This window comes from Taudactylus pleione, unplaced genomic scaffold, assembly GCF_031769625.1.
Source record: "Taudactylus pleione unplaced genomic scaffold, aTauple2 ptg000129l, whole genome shotgun sequence".
In the NCBI taxonomy this organism is placed as follows: Eukaryota; Metazoa; Chordata; class Amphibia; order Anura; family Myobatrachidae; genus Taudactylus; species Taudactylus pleione.
In genome coordinates, this window is record NW_028284531.1 from 15126219 (window position 1) to 15147784 (window position 21566).

Sequence of the window (21566 nt, forward strand, 5' to 3'; positions counted from 1 at the left end):
GGCTTAATTCAGACTGTGCTCTATTAAATCTGAGTCTTTATTCTGGAAAGTTATTATACATCAGAAGAGACCCCACTAAATATAATAACGGTGCACATCCACACTTGCAATATCCTATTTTTACTATGAATTTTTTTGTTTACTTTTTCTGGATATCTATGAATGATTACTACCAGAGAGGTCGTTGTGCTGAAGGACTGACACCCGTTTTATCTTTTTATCACTGACCAGTGCACCTTAAATTAACTTATTATTTTTTCTGATACTTTTTTTTAACGAAGGAGTTTATGAATTGTATTCCCTTCACCCATTAAACACCTGCAGCAATAACTGGCTAGATTGTTGACACACTGATGAGATTTGGCAACACTGTTGCAAAGCAACACGGATCTGTTGCAGAAGTGTAACAGGGCTGTTAAAAGTCCACCAATGTGTTAGTGGTTTAATGTCCATCCTATATGGTTTATACTGATTACGTATATCCGCTTTAACTAGCTAAACATCTATATTCATTTTGTGTGTTTTTTTCGATTATTTATTTAATTTTATTAATTGCTTACCAATTGATTATGTATTATTTTTCAGTGTATTGTCCTTATTGTTTTATTTTAATTAATATTGTATTAAATTTGTCTTTTACGTATTATTTAGTTGTGTGATTGGGACCCGATCCATTCCAATTGACTCTATTGGGGTTGTCATTAGAGATAGCGCTTCTGTCTTGTTTTTTCTGTTTGAATTCTCATTGTACCCTACAGTATATACGGAAAATATAATTCTTCCATAGTATAGGGTGATACTTTGTGGTGATCACAGGTGATGACTGGGCAAAAGCTAAATAGGACTCACCTCTTTCAATTGTGGGTGACTTAACTTGTGCAAGTGCCATTATGGGAATATAGGACACATAGACCAGGGTAATATTGTCTGGTGATCACAGACAATAACTACTAAGGGGGCCATATCCTTTTAAAGAAGTGGCTCCCCATTTTCAAATGAAAGAGCCCAGAGCCGTAACTAGACTTTTTGGAGCCCTGTGCCAGAGAGAGCATTGGCACACACCCCCACACACATTTTTTAAATAGAGACATAAGATAGTGCATCTGAAAAAGTGCCATGGCCTCATGGGGAAGGGCCAGGGAAGAGATAGGGGAAGCTAGGAGATACTGGGGATAAAATAAGAGGAAGCTGCATGTTAGAACTATAATAAACAGGAAAATTGACAGGCCCAAACAGCACCCCTGCCCTGTGCCTTGGCACTGGTCGCACTACCCTGAGGTGCCCCCACAAGTTTTTGAGCCCGTATAGGGGAATGCAGGGTGATACTGTCTGGTTAATATCTGATAGTCACACTGATTAAAAGGCATAAACTTCTATAGGGGTCAATGGCGTAGCCAGGGTAGAGCAGGGAAATCAAATTATCTCCTTAACATATAAATTGTCTTGGGTAGTATCTTCAGGAAGTAGGCATGGTTGGCAGGGCGCCATGCTGCTGATGTGTTCTGCCCACCTGCCTTTTTGCGCCGCTTAACCAGTCTTCGCCCACTATCTTGTGGAACGTGGCACCCTGCCCCCTGTGCACTGTAGAGTGTAGGACGTTCTGCCCTTCTTCTGCCAGCCCTCCAGACGTAGAACGTTCCAGGACTCGCTCTAGTTACTGCCATTGTCACTCACAAGGCTCACTGGTAAGACTTCCTGCTTAGATCGATGGAGAAGAACTGAGCCTGAAGCAGAGGTGATAAGTACTGCAATCTCTGCATTACATTGATGTATAATGTTACCTATTGGGAGCACTACAGTGAGGCTTAGGAGCTGATTCTGAGTCGGACGCAATGCTGATGTTCACACAAATTGGCTATGTTTTGCTAAATCCCTAAAAAGTTGCACAGTGCCTGCGTCCCACAGATTGCGCACACAGAGTTGCATGACCGATTGAGCTGCACAGACTCTGGATTGTATTTGGTATCTCTGGCCAAAATTAGTGGCAAGTGGCTAAACAGAAGTACAAAGATATTCCATCTTATGCATGTCTTATGGGAGCGATGCAAGCGTGTACATTGGAAGCCAAACTCTGACGTAAATTCTGCACCCGGCATGGGACTGGTGCAAGTTTTGATGGAGCTTCAGATGGTTGCACCTGCAGCCACTCCGAGCACTTACGCTTTCAGATGCACAGCTGTACACCAGAGGAAGGGCTAATACTAACTAGCATTAGAATAAAGTCCCAGTAAAATATGGTAACGCAGTTGCAATAGCGTGCGACTCAAAATCAGGCATAATGTTACCTATTGGGGGCACTACATTAAGGTATAATGTTACCTATTGGGGGCACTACATTAAGGTATAATGTTACCTATTGGGGGCACTACATTAATGCATAATTTTACCTATTGGGGGCACTACATTAATGCATAATGTTACCTATTGGGGGCACTACATTAAGGCATAAAGTTACCTATTGGGGGCACTACATTAAGGCATAATGTTACCTATTGGGGCACTACATTAAGGCATAATGTTACCTATTGTGGGCACTACATTGAGGCATAATGTTACCTATTAGGGGCACTACATTGAGGCATAATGTTACCTATTGGGGGCACTACATTGAGGCATAATGTTACCTATTAGGGGCACTACATTGAGCCATAATGTTACCTATTAGGGGCACTACATTGAGGCATAATGTTAACTATTGGGGCACTACATTGAGGCATCATGATACCTATTGGGGGTACTACATTAAGGTATAATGTTACCTATTGGGGCACTATATTGAGGCATAATGTTACCTATTGGGGGCACTACATTAAGGCATAATGTTACCTATTGGGGGCACTATATTGAGGCATCATGATACCTATTGGGGGCACTACATTGAGGCATAATGTTACCTATTGGTGGCACTACATTGAGGCATAATGTTACCTATTGGGGGTACTACATTGAGGCATAATCTTCGCTTTTGGGGGCACTACATTGAGGCATAATGATACTGTATTTATTGTGGGCACTACAAAAGGGAGGAGAAGATGATATGAGTGAGGAATGGAAGAGTACATGAGGGAGGAGAGACCCGCTCATGAGAGCTTATAGTCTATAGGGGAGAGTCAAACAGACACGGGTAACACAGAGAGGGGGGAGTGAGTCTGTGAGGAAACAGAGAGGGGGTTTAGAATGGGAGCTGGAAGGCTTTAATAAAGAATTTAGTTATCAGAGCACGTTTGAAGCTTTGGGGAGATGTGAAAAGTTTCATAGGGAGAGAGAGAGAGAGTTTCAGTGGTGGGGAGCAGCACTGGAGAAACACTGGAGATAGAAATGGCAGGAGGTGATCAGCTGGGAATAGAGGTTTTAGTTGCTAGCTAACATAAGAGGGTAGATGTTAGTGTGGAGGGAGGTGAGCTTAGAGATGAATGGGGGAGGAGACTGAGTTTTGGTTTTACAGGTGAGTGTGAGGAGTATGTACTGGATTGTGTAGGGGAAGGGGATCCAGTGTAGGTCCTGGCAAAGAGAGGACGCAGGAGCAGTACAGTTGGAGAGACAGATGAGCCGAGTAGGAGCATTGAGGATGGATTGGAGTATGATTGAACTTGTTGTTTAATCACAGATGCATGTTTTAAAAACACAAATGTAATGAACTTGGCAATCCATATTAAAAGCATATTCAATGAATACATAAATCTTCTGTGGTCTATATGTAAATTTACTATGCATTAATAAAATGCTTCCCCTGTGTGCAGTTTTAATGGAAATGTGCCTGTCTGTAGTCTCACACTAATTGCATACTATACAAATGTCAAGATGGTTACACATTATTTTTCTGTATTCCATCTCTGACATATCACAGTTCATCCAGAGTACACAAGTTTCTCATTACATATTTCCTGATTAATAGAAGGACGCAAATAGCACAGCTGCTGCGTAAAAACAGCAGGAGGTGTCTGGTATAAATAGATGCCCAATGCCGGCTTCTGTGATCCGCTGCTGTGTCCAAGGAAGCAGCATAGGATCAACTGCATGACCATTGGACATCTGAGACTAAGGGTGTCTGATGTAATCCCGCTGCAGAGGCCAGTAAAACCCTGGCCTCTGCATGTCTTAAAAACAGGGCTGATGCCCCCGTTTTTTCAAACGCTCCCTGTTGCCACCCCTGCCCCCAAACAGCCATAGCCTGTCAATCAGGCTGTAGTATTCAGGTCATTGTGAGCGATGTCGCAGAACGAGATCTGTACATGCGCAGTACGGCATCTGTGCATGCACAGCTCTCAAACCATCTGAGATGTGCATTAACATCGAGAAATCATACGTCTCTGAATCAGGCCCATAGACAGCATATTAGGGAATGCAGGAAAAATATATGTACTGCAATTTCAATACAGATGTGTCCACATACATCTATCCTCCGTGCGCTACAAGTCGCGCTACACATAATGTGGGAGCTCCATGTGACTTGGCAGCGCAGAGCGTCTTTTCATCTTCAAATGCATCTTATTCGCACAGCGATGCATATAGTTAAGACAAGCAACTTCTGCTGATTAAAATGATATGCAGCATGCCTGTGTTCTGTGTGCGTCTGCGAGTGTATCTGCATACGAAACTCTATGTTACAGCATCATCGGCTGTAACACTGTAACGCTACGTTTCGTATGCAGATACACCTGCAGTCGCTGACAGAACATAGGCATGCTGCATATCATTTTAATCAGCAGAAGCTGCTTGTGTTAACTATTCGCATCACTGTACAAATAAGACGCTCGGCGTTACCGAGTCACGCCACGGCATGACACGACTATAAGGGCTGTTTAGCGCGCAAGTAGGCTACTGTATGAGGACACATCATATTCCATATTCCATTAAACATTAGTCCACATGTCATTTTTATCACTTCACTTGTTCATTATTTAATTCCATTTCTGTAAAGCAAACTGTCTTTTTTTTTTTTTGCAGCCTGGGCATCCTGGATCTTCATAAAAAGACATTTTGACATTTAAAAATGTTTAAAAAAAAAGTGCCCCTTGTAAATCAGTTTTTAATTTAATCCCACTTCACCCCACTTGCTTCTGTTGCACAGACTTAGAAACTGAAACCTGATTTAATACTGAAGCTGCATACACACACAACGATTTAGTAAATGAACGATTTTAGTAAACTATTTTCGTTCATTTTTTCAAGGGAACAATGAACGAAAATCGTTTACTAAAATCGTTCATTTACTAAATGTAATTAACGATTTTTTTGAACTGCAAACGATTTTGCATATTACCTTACTGAAAATCGTTGAGTTGGTCAGTCTGACTGAACTACAAGCTACAAACTACAAATTACAAACGTGAACGCGCATTAACGATAATCGTTCATCGTTTTAACTCAGAAAGTGAACGATTTTTTCAACGATTCAACGATAAATGATATCATTATCGATAATCATTCAAAATATCGTTGTGTGTGTATGCACCTTAAGGAATAAATGCAACACTTTAGGCACTATTTATTAAGTATATATTAAGTATCGTTTTAATAAAATTGCAGATTTCAACATTCAAAAAAAAAAACACACAAAACCCAACATGTTTGGTTATATTTTCTCACACAACACACTGTTTTTTTTCCTTTAAAAAAAATGCCATTTAAAAACTGCTGCATGATAAATGATACCCTTAATACTAATTATTACAACCTGTAACCCCTCCCCCCCCTCTTACCCCATGTTCCTGGTAACCTACCCTTCTGTTTGAAATGTATAATATGTACAAATTTGTTATACAGTATTTATATATAAATAATAGAAACATTTACAGTTTTCACAAGGCAACTTCCTTTGTATGCTTTGCCCTTTCTGAATAAAGGGCCTGATTCAGAGCCAGACACTATTTGCGGACGGTCGTTCAGGAAAAGGGGGTGGCTATTCAAATGAACCGTTCGCTCTTTGCGGTCTGTTCACGCCTCCATGTCTGAATGAGCGAACAAATCTTGCGGTCGTTTTTTGGATAACTACGCCCCCTAGCCGTTCGCATTCTACGTCATGTCCGCTATTTATTAGATTAATCGAGTACATCGACCAGCATATGAACTGCTTGCTATTCTTGTGGTTGGTTTTTCCTAACGCAATCTTGCGAGCAGTTCTGACTATAAAATAACCCAGTGACGTGGTCAATGACGCTGCTGTATTAATTATGCACACCCATAAAACGCCCGTTTTGACCTTTAAGCACGCCTGCGTTCTGATCTCCACTCCCCGTTTTCAAGCACCTTCCCCTGTTACCACCCACATACGCCTCCTCCTGTCACTGAAAATAGCAGGCATTCGCTATTTAGCGAACAAACGATTTTCGGCCGCACTGACTGGTTCGCGCATGCGTATTACGATCCGTACGCATGCGCAGTTGAGCAAACATCGCTCGGAACGAACGAGCGGCCGCTTACGAGCGGCTCTGAATCAGGCCCAATATTTCTTTATATGCATTTTGCTTTTTTTTCCTAATTTAGATTTTTTTTTTTTACACTGACTTCAATTTTAATATTTTTTTGTATTTTCATTGTTTTAATCATTGGATTCTAATTTTTTAATTAAAACATATCCCTATGTGTGCAAAGAGTAAATTAATGAATTAATAGTACATAATGATCTAACTCCAGATATGAAGTCACAGCTATATGTGTGCATTATATTTTAGAAGATGTTGAAACCTTCAGATTGAAACATGTCAGGCCATCAGTAAAATGTGCAATGATCCTCAGGGAGACTAATCTTTCAGCAAATCAAGATAATTGCAAAAGGCCTTTTATTGGTTGCAATTAGATCACATCTCATAGCGCCATTACAACAAAGCCAACATTTTCTGTTATTAGCTTTCAAAACAATTAGAGTGCAACCATTTTTTTGGGAACATTAGAGCTACTTACCAGGAGGTAGAATAGAAATGTTTTAGAGGATTGCAATGATTCAGGTTAGGCAATACTGATGCAGGTGGCTATTTAATATATGGCCATCCCTGACCAAAAGTATATATACTGTCAGTTACTTATTTTTACAGACATATAGAACCAGCACTACTACTGTCACCCAGTAATGATTGTCCCAGTGATTTAGTGTCCCAGCAGCGCCCCCAAGCTGTGGAGACATAATAGTTCTACGCTTCCTTCCAGTGTAAAATATGTTCAACAACTATAAACAGTGAGAGTGCAGTGTTTGAGCACAAGTATGCAGATGATATGTATTGTCCTTCATATAAGGCTCTCAAGCTGTGAGATCCTTCTATCGATTTCCAGAGCTATGTTTCCACCTGCCCTGGTATTGAAAACAATGCTTGAGTGAAAGGTTTTCAGTACCCATGTGGCACTAGCATTTGTACAGAGGGCCTGCTTCAGACCCGTTCGCTATATGCGTGCGCTCGCAAGCAGCCCTATGTTCTACGCACGCGCATGCTTATGCTTCGTCCTGCACGTGTGCGAACTACTCACTGCGATCGCATACCGCTCGCTCGCCCAACAAAGGAAGCCCAGGGTAATGAGTGACAGGAGAGGCCATTTGTGGGTGGTAACAGGGGCAGGACACTAATAACGGGGGGTTGGAGATGCGAACGTAGGCGTGCCCGGGTGTTTCAACGCCGTTTTAGAGGCGTGCAGAATTAACAGGCAGCGTCATAGTACACGTCACTAGCCATTTTTTTACACTGATTTCCTCGCAAAGCTTGCGGTAGTGTAAAGCTACCTCAAGCGCTGCATTCACATCCGATGGTGCTCGATGTACCAATGTTTTAATACACTTCCTGGAGATGACGTGTTGCTGGTGGGTGGCTCTGCCTGTGCGATTGGGCGTACGCATACACAAAGTGGCCTCACACTAAGACATGGTGGGAATGCTTATGCCTTGGCGAGCGATCGCTTCCTGTGGCATCAGGCCCAGAGTCTGCAGATGCTGTTATCATTCACTGCATCAACTCCCAAAAATTAAACCTGCAAAAAGATGCTATTTGTTAGCTGTTTGGTTACTACTAACAATTGCCAACATTTTCATTCACTTTTTTTTTATACTATGCTAATGAACATACACATTAAGGACCTGATTCAGAGTCGCACGTCAGTCGGCCACTATTGCAGCCACATTACGTGGACAGAAATAAACGCGTAGTTGCACGCATCTATATGGCTGCACCACCATCAATCCATCCGCATGTGGAAGGAGCCATCATCACTATCAGGGCAGACTTGCTTCAGCTTATACTTAGGGCAAGAGATCTGTCTGAATAGATGAGTGCGGTCAGTTGCAATGCATGCGTAGATTCTGCAAAGTGGTATATTTCCTAAAGGTCGATTTTAATCGATTTAAAATCGATCAAAGTCGATTAACATCAATTGTGTCTCTGGATCTCAAACACACATTTACTAACAGGCAATTTTTTATTTGATTTTTTAGGTGTTAGTACATGTGTGATTTAGCTTCAGAAACACAACATTGATGTTGATCAATTTTGATCGAATTTCGATCAATCAAAATCGATTAGAATCAAGCTTTAGTAAATATACCCCTAAGTGTAGTGGTGCTGCCTATATGGCCATTCTTATATAGAATAAAAACAAACACTGAGATTTGCACACAGGACAAGAACAGTGGCTAAAGGATATTGTAAGACAAAGGTATGGAAACTGTCTCCGTCAAATATTTAACACTTGTACTATTTCTGCAAATTAGGGATAGTTGTCAGAAAATTGAATTGCTAACTTTCTAATAATTAAGAAATATTATAATTTTGTAATTAATTCACTGTGCAGGAACATTTACTGTTATGGGGCAGGATGTATCAAGCATCGCATATCATGCATAGCGGCATTTATTAATACTGTATGTATGTACTATTGCGTCTAAATCCGCAAAGGACAGCTCTTCCGATAAGAGCTGTCCTTTGCTGTGTATGGACTACTGGGTTTATGACCTGGGAATCCTACTGTGCATGTGCCCGTCGGCCAGTGCATGCATGAGCTGCGGGGGACCTGGGGAGGGATCCTACCATCTATAGATAGTGTTGCCTCTGAAAACGTCAGTTTTCAGAGGTTTGACTGCATTTCAGTGTTAGTACATCCAGCCCATGATGAGATAGAAAGGAAGCTACGATTTGGCTTTTAGGGGGATGGGATACTGAGGCTCAAGATGCCAGCTGTGAGAATCTCGAAGCCGGCATCCCAACTGGGTTGGAACACCGACACTGGTCGGTAAGTACCCTAACCGTACTCCTAAACCTAACCCTTACTCTCTGAAGCCTAAACCTACTCCCCTCCCTCGCAGACTACCCTAACCTTCCTGCCTCGTAGCCTAACCCTAACCCTCCTCCTAACCCCAATACTTACCATGGGGATGCCAGCACCGGGATTCTGACTGGTGTCGGGATTCCGGCGCCGGCATTCTAAGAGACGGCATCCCGACAGCTTGGATGTCAACTACATCCCCTTTATTGGGACTATGTAGAATATATGTCAAAGGTGTTGACTCTTAGGTTACAAATCCTTTTCTGGAATATCTCAAAGTTAAAACTTTCCACTGACAATACAACTCAGTGCAGGTGGTGGCACACACGTCAACAGTAATGACACGCTTACTTCCCTTGTGGCTGGAATATTTCCTTACAGTAAATATTTCAGAATGTTTAATACCATAACCAATGCCCTAAATAAGCTGAATTAAAATTCCACTAAATAAAGGGGTTTGAGTTCATTTAGAGTGGCCAATGCTATTTCATCAGCACACTTGTGTGACTATGTGACCGTACCTGGTAGGCCAATGTGCTGCACAAATCACACCAACATGCTAAACCTGCTGCAAAACACAACTTTTTACCAATAACAAAATAAATACTTTTTAGTCACATGCCAAGCTACAGGTTACAAATAATAATACATATAAAACAAAATCAACAAAACTAACAGTAATGCATTACACTAATAATAACAATAATATAATTCATTTTATTTAAGAACATAACAGTGGATAGAGGACTCGTTTAAAACTTTTCATCATCATTGTTTACTTGTGCGACAAAACTATGCAAGATGGCCAGTCGGCTCAGCACAGATATCTATTCATAAATTGATAGCTACATCTGTTATATTATGGAAATATCTGCATTGTATATAAAACATTTCATCCTCCATCTCTAGAACCAAAGGACAGTAAATACCATGGTACCTACACCTCTCGACCCATCATTAAAATTGACGATTGTTTGTTGAACAAAGACATAAATATTCAGTTGACTTCTTTCTTTTTTTGTTAGTTTGTATACTTATGTTCTTTTTCACAGTTTTTCCAAGTCTGCCCATCATTGCTATGAAATCATGACAGAGAATAAAGGCCTGTGCTATTCACCTAGCTGAAATGTATTCCTATTAACACACTGGGCTTGTTTGTAAACAGGTAAAACAGTATTCTCCCGACCTTTCAACCATCATATTTTGCATTTAAATTATATTTCTTATACATTACCTGATCAGCATCACTAAAATACCTGAACATTATAGCATTTGTGCTGGGTGAACAGAGGGTCCACTTGATACAGTTAAAATTAAAATACAGGTAAACAAAGTAGGTAGCAAGAAAAATGCCAAAGAGAATGGCATCACCTGACCCATTACAGACATACAGTAAGACGACTGATAGTGGAACTGCAATACTCAACCAGTAAGGAAGCTGGGCAGGAGATGCTTCACTCTTCCTTATGCAGAGAACAAAGAGCCTCTCTCCACTACAGAGCAGGGGCTAAGCTACAAAGCCCAATTATTTCAATTGTCCTCCAGAGGTGTAAAGTTTTAGGGTGGATTGAGCTACCATAAGATATCTGCTACTCCCGTGACATGATACACGTCATAGCATCTTTTCTAACGGGGGCATAAATGAAAGGATTACGCAGCAAACCTGCCATTGCATTGTAGTCCTGTGCATCCTCTATTCTGCCTCCGCTATTCTCACCATGTCATCATGTGATCGGGCATCCTAAGTGCAGTGCCATGCATTAGTCTGCCAAACGCTAAGATGTTTTTCTTTAATAGAGATGTACAATACCTCAGTGAAAGGAAAGCATCAATGATGGAAGCTACACGGGTAGCCAGGATGGTTTCTGCAGCTGCTGTAGGGATTAGCTGCACAACGCCTAGAGACCGCTAGGGGCGCTGCTGGCACAGGAGGAGGAGCTCTCTGTACTTAACAACAAATAAAGCATTATTGTTATTTAATATTAAGCAGAATTTGAAGACTTGTATTGATTCAGAGGCTCAGAGTGCAAGTAGTGAATATTATTTGTAGGGTATATAATGTTATTGTCATGAATACATGTAATTGAAAACCCTTTTGGTGCTATATATATCTAAAGTTTATACGCTTGGCTTAGACAACCTGACCATCTCCAGCTGTTGCAGAAGTACAAATACCAGCACCCAAAAACGCTGGCATGATTTGCTGGGACTTGTAGTTCCCCAAAAGCTGAGTAGCAGATTGCAATCCTATTTTGACGTTATGTATTTATATACATTGGAACACATACAAGTGTTTTTACGCTTATTGTCCAGTACTGTGTATTAAAAGAGAAGATGATATCTCATCGTTGCTAGCACTTTGATCTAGTTTGTATGGACACGTTACAGCTGCACTGGTGCATTTAAGCTGGTGGTGTGTGACAGTGGAACTCAGAGGACCACATGAATATTATATTATTCTTAACGAGATGGATAATAATATACTTTTTTTTTTCATTTTAAAGACTCCTCTTCAGTCAATATAATGTTATATAGCTTAGAGACAGGGGTGTATTTAGGGGTCCGAGCACTTCTGGCAAAGTAATGGACTGTGGCCCCCTCCCCCCATATTTTCTCAATAATTATATTCCATATTTATAACATCTCCCCCCCCCACCAGCCCCATGTTTCATAAACCAGCACCTCTTTCTGTTTCATCAGGAAGCACCCCAGCCAGCCCCCCTCCGTTTCCCCAGCCAGCCCTCTTCTATCTCCCCAGCCAGCCCCCTTCCTTCTCCCCAGCTAGCCCTCTTCTGTCTCCCCAGCCAGCCATATTCTGTTTACCTAGCCTTCTCCTTCTGTTTCCCCAGCCATCCTCCTTCTGTCTCCCCAGCCATCGATCTTCTGTCTCCTCATCCACCCTCCTTCTGTCTCCCCAGTCAGCCCTCTTCTATTTCCCCAGCCAGCCCTCTTCTGTCCTCCCAGCCACCCCCTTCTGTCAATCCAGCTACCCCCCTTCTGTTTCCCCATCCAGCCCCCTTCTGTCTCCCCAGCCATGTTCCTCCTGTTTCCCTAGCCAACCCCCTGCTGTTTTCCCAGCCATGTTCCTCATGTTTCCCCAGCCATCCCCCTTCTGTCTCTCCAGCCATCCTCCTTCTGTCTCCCCAGCCATCGACCTTCTGTCTTCCCAGCCACCCTCCTTCTGGCTCCCCAGCCACCCCCTTCTGTCTCCCCAGCCAGCTCCCTTCTGTCTCCCCAGCCATGCTCCTCCTGTTTCCCCAGCCATCCCCCTTCTGTCTCCTCAACCATGTTCCTCATGTTTTTCCAGCCATCCTCCTTCTGTCTCCCCAGCCACCCCCCCCTGTTTTCCCAGCCATCCCCCCTTCTGTTTCCCCAGCCGTCCTCCTTCTGTCTCCCCAGCCATCGACCTTCTGTCTTCCCAGCCACCCTCTGGCTCCCCAGCCATCCCCTTCTGTCCTCCCAGCCATTCCTCTTCTGTTTCCCCAGCCATCCCCCAGCCATCCCCTTTCTGTCTCCCCAGCCATCTCCCTTCTGTCTCCTCAAGCATCCTCCTTGTGTTTCCCGAGCTCCAGGCCCTGGCCCCCCGCATCCAGCCCCGCAGCCCACAGATACTTACCATCTTCTGGCTGCGGCTGGCTTCTCAGTGCAGTTATGTAGCGCGCACAACAGCATAACTTTATTCATTCTATGTACCAGGCAGCTGCTGGCAAGTGTCACTAGACATCTAGGAGCCAGGGGCAAACCTGGAACTCCAGTCCTGGCAGTCCCAACTTGATACTATCCCCTGGCCGTGGGTGGCACCGCCGGATGATGCCCCCCCTTCCCGGCCGGTGCCCCTGGCGAGTGCCATCCTGGCCAAGAGATAGATACGCCCCCTGCTTAGAGAATAACATTATATAGTATAAATTACATGTTATATGCAGAAAAAGACAAGTTTCTTCTGCAGCTGTTAAATAGAGAAAATTAAGAACATTCTTTGAAACCTCTGCCTACACCTGTAAATGCAGTACAACTGGCAACTATACATTATATATATATATATATATATATATATATATACACATTATTATTTTCGAAGACCTCATATATAATCTTGTCATGCATATACAATTGTGGGATATGTTTAACAAGCGGTGATAACCCCATTCTCTTTTTGTTTTAGCCAGAGAAAGGTATTATTGCCATTTCAAAAAAATGAGGTGCGCCTATCAACCAAGGAAAACAATGTTCCAAACTGGCTTCTGAGGAAACCGGGATGTCTGTGCCCGAAGAAACGCGTCTAGGAACTTCCGTTGTGTTACATCAGACCAATATCCATCATTGAGTGCTGCTCGGGTCCTTCCCCTTGCGCCGGAAGCCCACCGCAAGATGCTGGGGCTACTGATGAGCCGGTATCCACGGACCTTCCACCTCTTGCCGGGAGTCTGCCGCAAGCCGCTGGGGCTGATTGAGCCACAGCACAGGTGACGCATCCTGCCAGCTACGGAGCACAGAGCAACATAGTCTCCCACCTGCCAGCATCCACACTCCTGCTAACGAGCCTGCACTTACGCTCCCGCTGACGAGCAGTAGAGCTATATCTCCTTCCAGAGACCTTATCATAGCACCTCTTCACTTGGGGCTGTGGACATTGGAGACACCATTGGTAACTATTTCATATATTTGCAAGTTACACATCTGTCATCAGGTGGTTTAGTCAATTTTTCCTCTACATCACTTGCTCCTGGTGTTCATAGGACCATTTATTTATTCCTATCCATCAAGCGGCTCCCCGTAGCAGTCACTCCACCATTGCTGGTAACATCACACTGTAACCTAAGAAGTTACATTGTATCCATTCTTGTACACACCGGGATTGTATCCATTTTTAGGAACAGTGGGCCTGTTTCAGACCTGCTCGCGAGTGCTGAGCGCTCGCAAGCGGGTCGATGTTGGCCAAGTGCGCATGCGCACAACGGAGCCGGCTCCGTCGTGCGCATGCGCGAGACCCGAATAACGACGGCCAACCTGTCGCTATGGGTCTCACCCCAAACGGGGCGTGCTGTCGATGGTGATTGACAGCACGCCCCCTTTGGTGGGCGTGCCAGGGGAGTGGCTGCCCAGACGGAGGCGTTCCCATGGGAACGCCTACCGTCTGGGGCCGGCCCCACTGACATCACTACTGATGTCAGTGGGAGTGCTTTTGGCTCTGATAGAGCCAAAAGCACTCCAGGGCTTGCGGCAACGAGACCCTACCACAAGGGTCTCGTCGCAAGCCCGATGGTCGCGATGGTCTTGACCATCGCGACCATCATTTTGGCCGCTCGCTATAGCTGTGGGTGGTCACCCACAGCTATGCGAGCGGCCAGGAGGCCGCTCTTAAATTCAGAGGGACGGCCCTGATTCAGAGAGAGCGCTCTGTCAGAGCGTCCAGCTCTGAATCAGGGCCAGTGTTCCCACACGAAACAGACACATTTTTTACCAGCAAATTGGCTCCAATAGGGTATAATCAAAGACAGTCTTAACACTGCACAGAGTTGTACTCATTTTTTATTTCATTGTTATTGTTGTCATTGTCATAATTTATTCATTGGTAATAAATATTTGTTATACAAACTTTTATTGTTTATCTTCACAAACAAGCGCTCCTACATACTTTTTTTTATTATTGCCATTTATCCTGATTTACCAAGAGGTAAACAATGGAGGTATTACTGATTTGACCACCATTGTTACGATTTCTTTTGCTGTTTAATGCCGTCTCCATAGTCCGCTATGGTGACAGCAAAGTTAATCAGTTTATAAAATGGCAAAAAGTTAATTTTTTCCCCCGCTTTTGTTTAAAACATAAGACAACTCAGCATGGCTTATGCTTGCCAGGAGGACCACCAATGTTCAAACACTCCTCACATTTTTTGTTTTGTGCAGACGCATTACAGGAAAAAATAAACTTTCCTTAATGCACATGCGCAGACTTATCTGCTTACACATGCGCACTCTGAAATCCATAACATTGCTTTTTCTGCAGTCTCATCTGCTCGCACATGCAGAGGGCTTATAATGAGGAGACCAGAGGTTCATATCAGGAGAGGAAGATTTATTCAAGATTTCTCTGGCAGATACAAATTTTGCAGTGTTGATGTTCCCGCAGTTGAGTGATTTTTTTTGCTACTGCGTATGTGCCTACAGTCTGGAAAGTTCTGGAAACCCTTACTGCGTACGCATGAACCCAAGTGTCCAATGGTGTTCACACTTGCATATGGCATCGCAAATACTTGAGATGGGGTTTGCGATCACTGGGTGGAGGCTGGGTGGTGACGTAAAGTGAACGCAAAAAGTGGCGATTTAATAAGCTTTTTATGGAAGCGTCTGGGAACAATTTGAAGGATGTAGGCTACCGGAAATGTCAACGGTGCGATCAATGGTACACTCGGTGCAGTGCTACACATAATGACAGCTTATTGCAGTCACTCTCAAAGGAATGAATGGGGGAAGCCCTGATTGCCTGAGAACATGTGAACTGGCGCCAGGGGCGTATATATAATGGATGCAGGGTACAGACCCCTGGGTCCAGGGGGGCCCACACCGCACACCCTGCACCCATTATAGTCTTTATACTTACCTGTCCATTGTCTCCAGAGTGACAGCCATTTTCCCGGTGATTTGCGCATGCGCAGTACTGCTGTCCCTGGGAAAACGGTGCAGGCGCCATTTTCCTGGAGGACCCATGCAGTAGATTATGACACTTAGCCAGAATCTACTGCACCCACGGCCGTCACGGCACTGCCGGAGAGAGGAGGCGGCCCGCACTGAGTCTGTACACGAGCCCCCTCCTCTCTTATAACGCCCCTGACCGGCATTCTCAGCCCATCAGTGCTTCCCCCAATCGTTCATACAGGAACAGAAGAGGATCCGATCCAAGGGTTTGGTGAGTATGACATTTATTTATTTTTTTAACATAAAGGATTAAAACATACGGCATGTGAGTCCTGTCTTTATTTTAATATTTTCTTTAGATGCAGACTACAGGGGCCAGTTGGTCCTTAATGTCCGGCCATGCTGGCACTTATTGTTCCACGAGTGCCGGCATGCATGCGCTGGCTTGCTTGTACTTGTAATCCACCTGTTAAGAACAATATTACTTTCTATTTTTCACACATTAACCCCGCACCCACCGTCATCCGAGGTGTGGGAAATAGTATTGGGCTTTCCGCCCAGTGCTGGTTAATCCTCAGGAGGGGGGACTCCATGTTATGTTTGGAGTCCAAACGTCCTGAGGATTTCCAGTTGTGGGCTGACCACTTTGGGGCTGGTTAATGTTATGGCTAGGGGACCCCACGCAGTGTGTCTCCCTGCTATAGCTTTGTTCCCCTGGCTGGTTAACCCAAGTGTTGGTTTCAGAAAATTTAGGGGACCTCATGATGATTTTTCACTCTGTTTTCCTGTACAAACACAGACTGAGAGGTCCAAGACCAACTACTGATTTTGGGGGGGGGGACACCATGCATTTATTTTTTACCTTTTATTTACATTTTAACTTAACCAAGCCTGTGATATGTGCAGTGCTTCTCCAAAACTCACTTGTCACAGACAGGCCTATTGTTTGGGTGGGTTTTATGTCGTTTTGCCTTTTGGATCCGGTGGTTATAAAAATGACCATTAGTAAATCTCCAGTTTGTATAGTTGTCTAAGTAAAAGTATTGATTGTTGGTCCAATGTTCTAAAGTCAGATTTTTAGTAGAGATTTTGCTGAAAACTAAACACACCCTAACTGTGGGGTTCCGAGTCAAACAGAGTCCTGGCTTGGATCTCTTTGGGGTTACAAGTAGAACTGAGGCCCTCATTCAGAGGAGCTCGCAAGAAGCTCCTGGTCGTTAACGTTCTAAATGAGGGCTGCCGCTTCATTTATGCAGTGCGGCCTCCTGGTCGTTAACGACCGACCAGGTTGATGGTCGCGATGGTTGATGGTCACAGGTGCAGCAGTATATAGTTCTAGAACACCATCGTGACCATCGGGGCTTGCGACGAGACCCTAAGGTTGGGTCTCGGCAGCCGCAAGCCCCCGGGAGCTTCCTGCTCTGAAAGAGCAGGAAACTCTCCACTGACATCACTGATGATGTCAGTGCGGTTGCCCACAAAACGGTAAGCGTTTGTTAAGGAACGCCTCTGTTTTGGAAACCACCCCCCGGCCCGCCTACAAAACGGGGCGAGCTGTCGATCAACATCGACAGCCGCCACTTTTGTAGTGAGCTCCAGAGCGAGAGAGGTTCTTGCTCCGGGGCTTGCGCACGCGCAGTGCAGCCGCTGCGCGTGCACAGGGTTAACTATCGACCCGGTTGCGAGCACAATGGTGCTTGCGACCGGGTCTGATGAGACCCTGAGTCCTGACTTGGGTCATCTTTGTCAGGTTAGGAACTCAGATATAAAAAAACGGATCTCATGTATTTTGGAGTGCATTTAGGTCCCTCACTCATGATTTCAAGTGCTCTGAGGTGGTCAGAAATGACTGGAATTATTGTTATAAATGTTAATAATATTATAAGAGCAAATAGGTCTAAGTTACGATTTTAGCTTTTTATTATTTTTTTTAAGAGAACCAAAATCAAAACCGAAACCAAACCTAAACACTTGAGGGTGGTTTTGCCAAAACCAATACATGGGGGATTGCTATATACGGTTTTGGTCAATTTGCAAAATCGCCAGGAAATCAATCAAAAATACAAAATCAACCTTTTTGTAAAATTTACCCCTTAGTGCATAAAAAGATTACTAGGGGCCTGATTCAGGACCTGATTCAGACCTGCTCGCTAGCAAGCGATCGCTTGTTGCTGGCGATGTTTGCAAATGTGCGCATGCGTTTAGTTCTCCGTGGGCATGTTAAAAGTAGCGAAAGCTCATTAGCCAACACTCAACACTTTCCCACGGCAGAGTCCTAGAGCCTTCGTTCCCAAATTGCCAACTGGTCTACGGTCCAGATCCTCTTCACTGTTTAAGTATCAGGTTCAAACCAGCCTGAAGCTGTAAGAGAATGGGGTATTCAATAACAATCCTCCTATGCTTGGTGACACAATAACTGCTAGGGATGAAGGCGACCTTCACAGGTTGGGTGAATGGTCATCATTGGCACGGGGCCTCAGCTACCCAGTTTTCACCTATACAGTACTCACACACTCAGGTGTAATATGGATCTCCCACCGTTGTGCGAGATCCCCTAACCGGTGCTCAAGGGAAGAACAGACAGAGGAAGAGAAAGTATAGAAGGTTTGGATCTCTCACCGTTGTAAGAGATCCCCTAACTGACGCTCCAATGAAAGGCAGACAGACACTGAGAGATACTCACACTAGACCTCTTGTCACCTTGACGAGTCGTCCGCCGCCCCTGAAAATAAAACAAAACAATCCCCCTTCCTTCACGGACAAAACACGCATACAATGCTGTACCAACTGGGTTACCTGATCGTATGCCTGGAAGCTTGAACTTCACTTCCAGAAACTTCCTCCGTAAACTCTCTGCTATAATAACGAGAAGATTCAGGGCAACCAACAAATAAACGTTTTCTTACACACTATATGAATTAGGCTTGGGAACAATACACCTCTAGCGGAAACACTCTCGTTACAGCTGTCCCTCTCTTTCTCTTCCCGGCCGGCCGGCCCTGTCTGTGCCCTTCTATGAAAACACTGCTGCCTTGATCCACTAGGCTGAATCTTCAGAGTTCCCCCTACAGGGGTTCAGCACCGGAGCTGCACAGCCCCTTGCACTGACTCCCGAGGGGGGCTTGCTCAATATCCTATGCCCAGTATTCAACCCCACCCAGCTGGGGCTAAAGCAGGTGACCCGAGTCTACTACTCGGATTACTTTATTCTGCAAACCACCTATCAGCACTCGGTACCCAGTGGTCCAGACCTCAAGCGCCGGTCACTCTGCTGCGCAAGCCCACCGACCTGTGAATTATCGCTTCGGTTCTTGCCAGAACACCTTTCACTTTAGACCCACCTTCCTTCGGCTGATCCCTAGGGATCTAGGCCTAACGCCCAGATCACTTTAAAGCTGGGCCGCCTCTGGTGAGTCTAGTGGTCTTTTAGTGAACTGGGCCTAATGCCCAGACCACCTTATATGCAGGGCTGCCTCTGAGGGTCGTTTAAGTGACCTGGGCTTAATGCCCAGACCACTTTATATGCAGACCTGCCTCTGAATATCGTTTAGTGATCTGGGCCTAATGCCCAGACCACCTTATATGCGGAGCTACCTCTGAGGGTCGTTCAGTGACCTGGGCCTAATGCCCAGACCACTTTGTATCCAGGCCTGCCTCTGAAGATCGTTTAGTGATCTGGGCCTAATGCCCAGACCACCTTATATGCAGGGCTGCCTCTGGCCTAGCTGGTAGCACGAGCCTGGTGCCCGCCTACTTGAGCCCAAACAACCTGGGCCTAGTGCCCAGGTTGCTGACAATGGGGCCTAAGAATTCCCTGTAGGACCTAATGCCCCCTGCTATCCCCGGGGCCTTGTGACCCTCCTACGTGGCCACAGGCCTAGTGCCTGATTATACCCACGGGCCTTAAGCCCGACAACAGATGACCTATTTGATTTTATATATAAGTAAAGGTGGCCCACGGCCGCCTACCCTGTCCGTTGAGAGAGCCTGCAGTGGGGAACTTCGATAAGCTCTTTAACTTCCCTCCACTGCAGAGCTCTCCGGTCCTCAGCTTCGGCTCCGCTGCCCGCCGCCCGCCGCCGTCTTCCTGCTCCAGCAACAGCGCTTCCGTCTTCAGGGGTTGAGCACGGCGTCTTCTAGCGTTTTCCGGCGCCTCTGGAACTCTTCTTCTCCACGGACAGTCTTCCTGGCTTGCTCTCCGCCGACGGACTGACTCGCCCCGCTCAGCAGCGCCTAATATATGGAGCCGCGAGGGGGCGGAGCCATGACGCGGCGAGCCACAATTGGCTCGCCGTGCCAGACTCGGATTGGCTGCCCGCCCACGAGCCATTACTGGCTCGCAAGCGGCGCCAAATTCAAAATCCGCGCTGGTGGTTGGACGAGCTTGAATCTTTTCAGATGCAAGCTCGTCCAGCCCTGTCTCCTGCCGCCGCACCGCGCTGCCCGAACCGCCGACGCCTGCCGGTCCAGTGGGCACTGGATTTCGGGCCGGACCAGGCCCTACGCTAATGACCCCGCTCACAGGCATGCGCAAACTATTACCAGCGATCGGGATACGCTCGCCCTGCAAAGACAACCCAGAGGAATGAGTGACAGGAGAGTCCGTTTGTGGGTGGTAACAGGGGCAGGACAGTAGTAACAGGGGAGTGGAGTTCCGGACGCAGGCGTGCCTAACTTTTTAAACGCCGTTTCAGAGGCGTGCATACTTAACATCCAGCGTCATAGGACACGTCACTTGCTAGAAATATACACTGAAGTGCTCGCAGTGCTTGCGGCAGGGTATAGTCAACCTCAAGCGCTGCGATCGGAACCGATGGTGCTCGATGTACCAATTGTTTCATGCACTTCCTGGAGATGACGTACGCAAGTGGGCGCCGTTAGACAGGCTGGTGGGCGTCTACAAACAAAAAGTGATCACTCGCCAAAAAAAAGTGGGAGTGCTTATGACTTGCCCTGCGAGCGGCTGCCTTGTCGTCTCTTAGCCAAATTTCCATACGCTCGGAGCGAGTGATCGCATCTGGCAAGCGGGTCTGAATGAAATCCTCAGTACGGATCGCAACTGTGATTGCAATAGCGATTATGCACACAGTCTCACTGTGAAGATATGCTAACCCTCTGCCATCACTATGCGTCACAGCACAACATAAGGACACCCCCCTTACCTTACCTTACACACATCCGTAATACTTAGCAAGACTACAAAAGCATCGGTAGCATTGAGTACAATCGCAGCCTCACACACACAAGGTCAGACCTTACTCAGAAATTGCTAACCTCATCGCATGCAGTGAAAGCCCAAGCTGCGTATGGCATCGCAGTGGCTAATTTATGCACGCCTCTGCAACAGCGTGCAAACACACTGGCTTGCCTGCGTTTTGTCGACCCCCCCATCACCACCCCCAAACAGTACTTCATGTCCATCATACTGCAATGGGTCTGTGTAGCCACTGCGATTGCAGTCCCGATCGCAGTGGAGTGTTCGCGCATGCGCACTGCGATGCATACGCATGTACAGAAGGCAACAATCACCCAATTGTGTGCGTAATCGCAGTTGCAATCCTTGCTGAATCAGTCCCTAGGTACATAGGATTAATTTTTCGACGCTAAGGAATTGATATAAAGTTACAGATGAAGCATAAGGGTGCATGGCTCAGGTAACTGGTATCAGACCTAATTTGTATACTTTT

At 45.3% G+C, this 21566-nt stretch overlaps 1 protein-coding gene across 1 annotated transcript in view; it reads right to left on the reverse strand.

Annotated features, from left to right (window-relative positions):
• Nucleotides 1–11134, reverse strand: part of TP53BP1 (tumor protein p53 binding protein 1) — a 158956-nt gene extending 147822 nt beyond the window's left edge. The window contains exon 1 of the mRNA XM_088472866.1: nucleotides 11054–11134. The gene's annotated coding sequence lies outside the window, so the exon portion shown is untranslated. The remainder of the gene's footprint in view (nucleotides 1–11053) is intronic.
• Between the last annotated feature and the right edge of the window lie 10432 nt (nucleotides 11135–21566).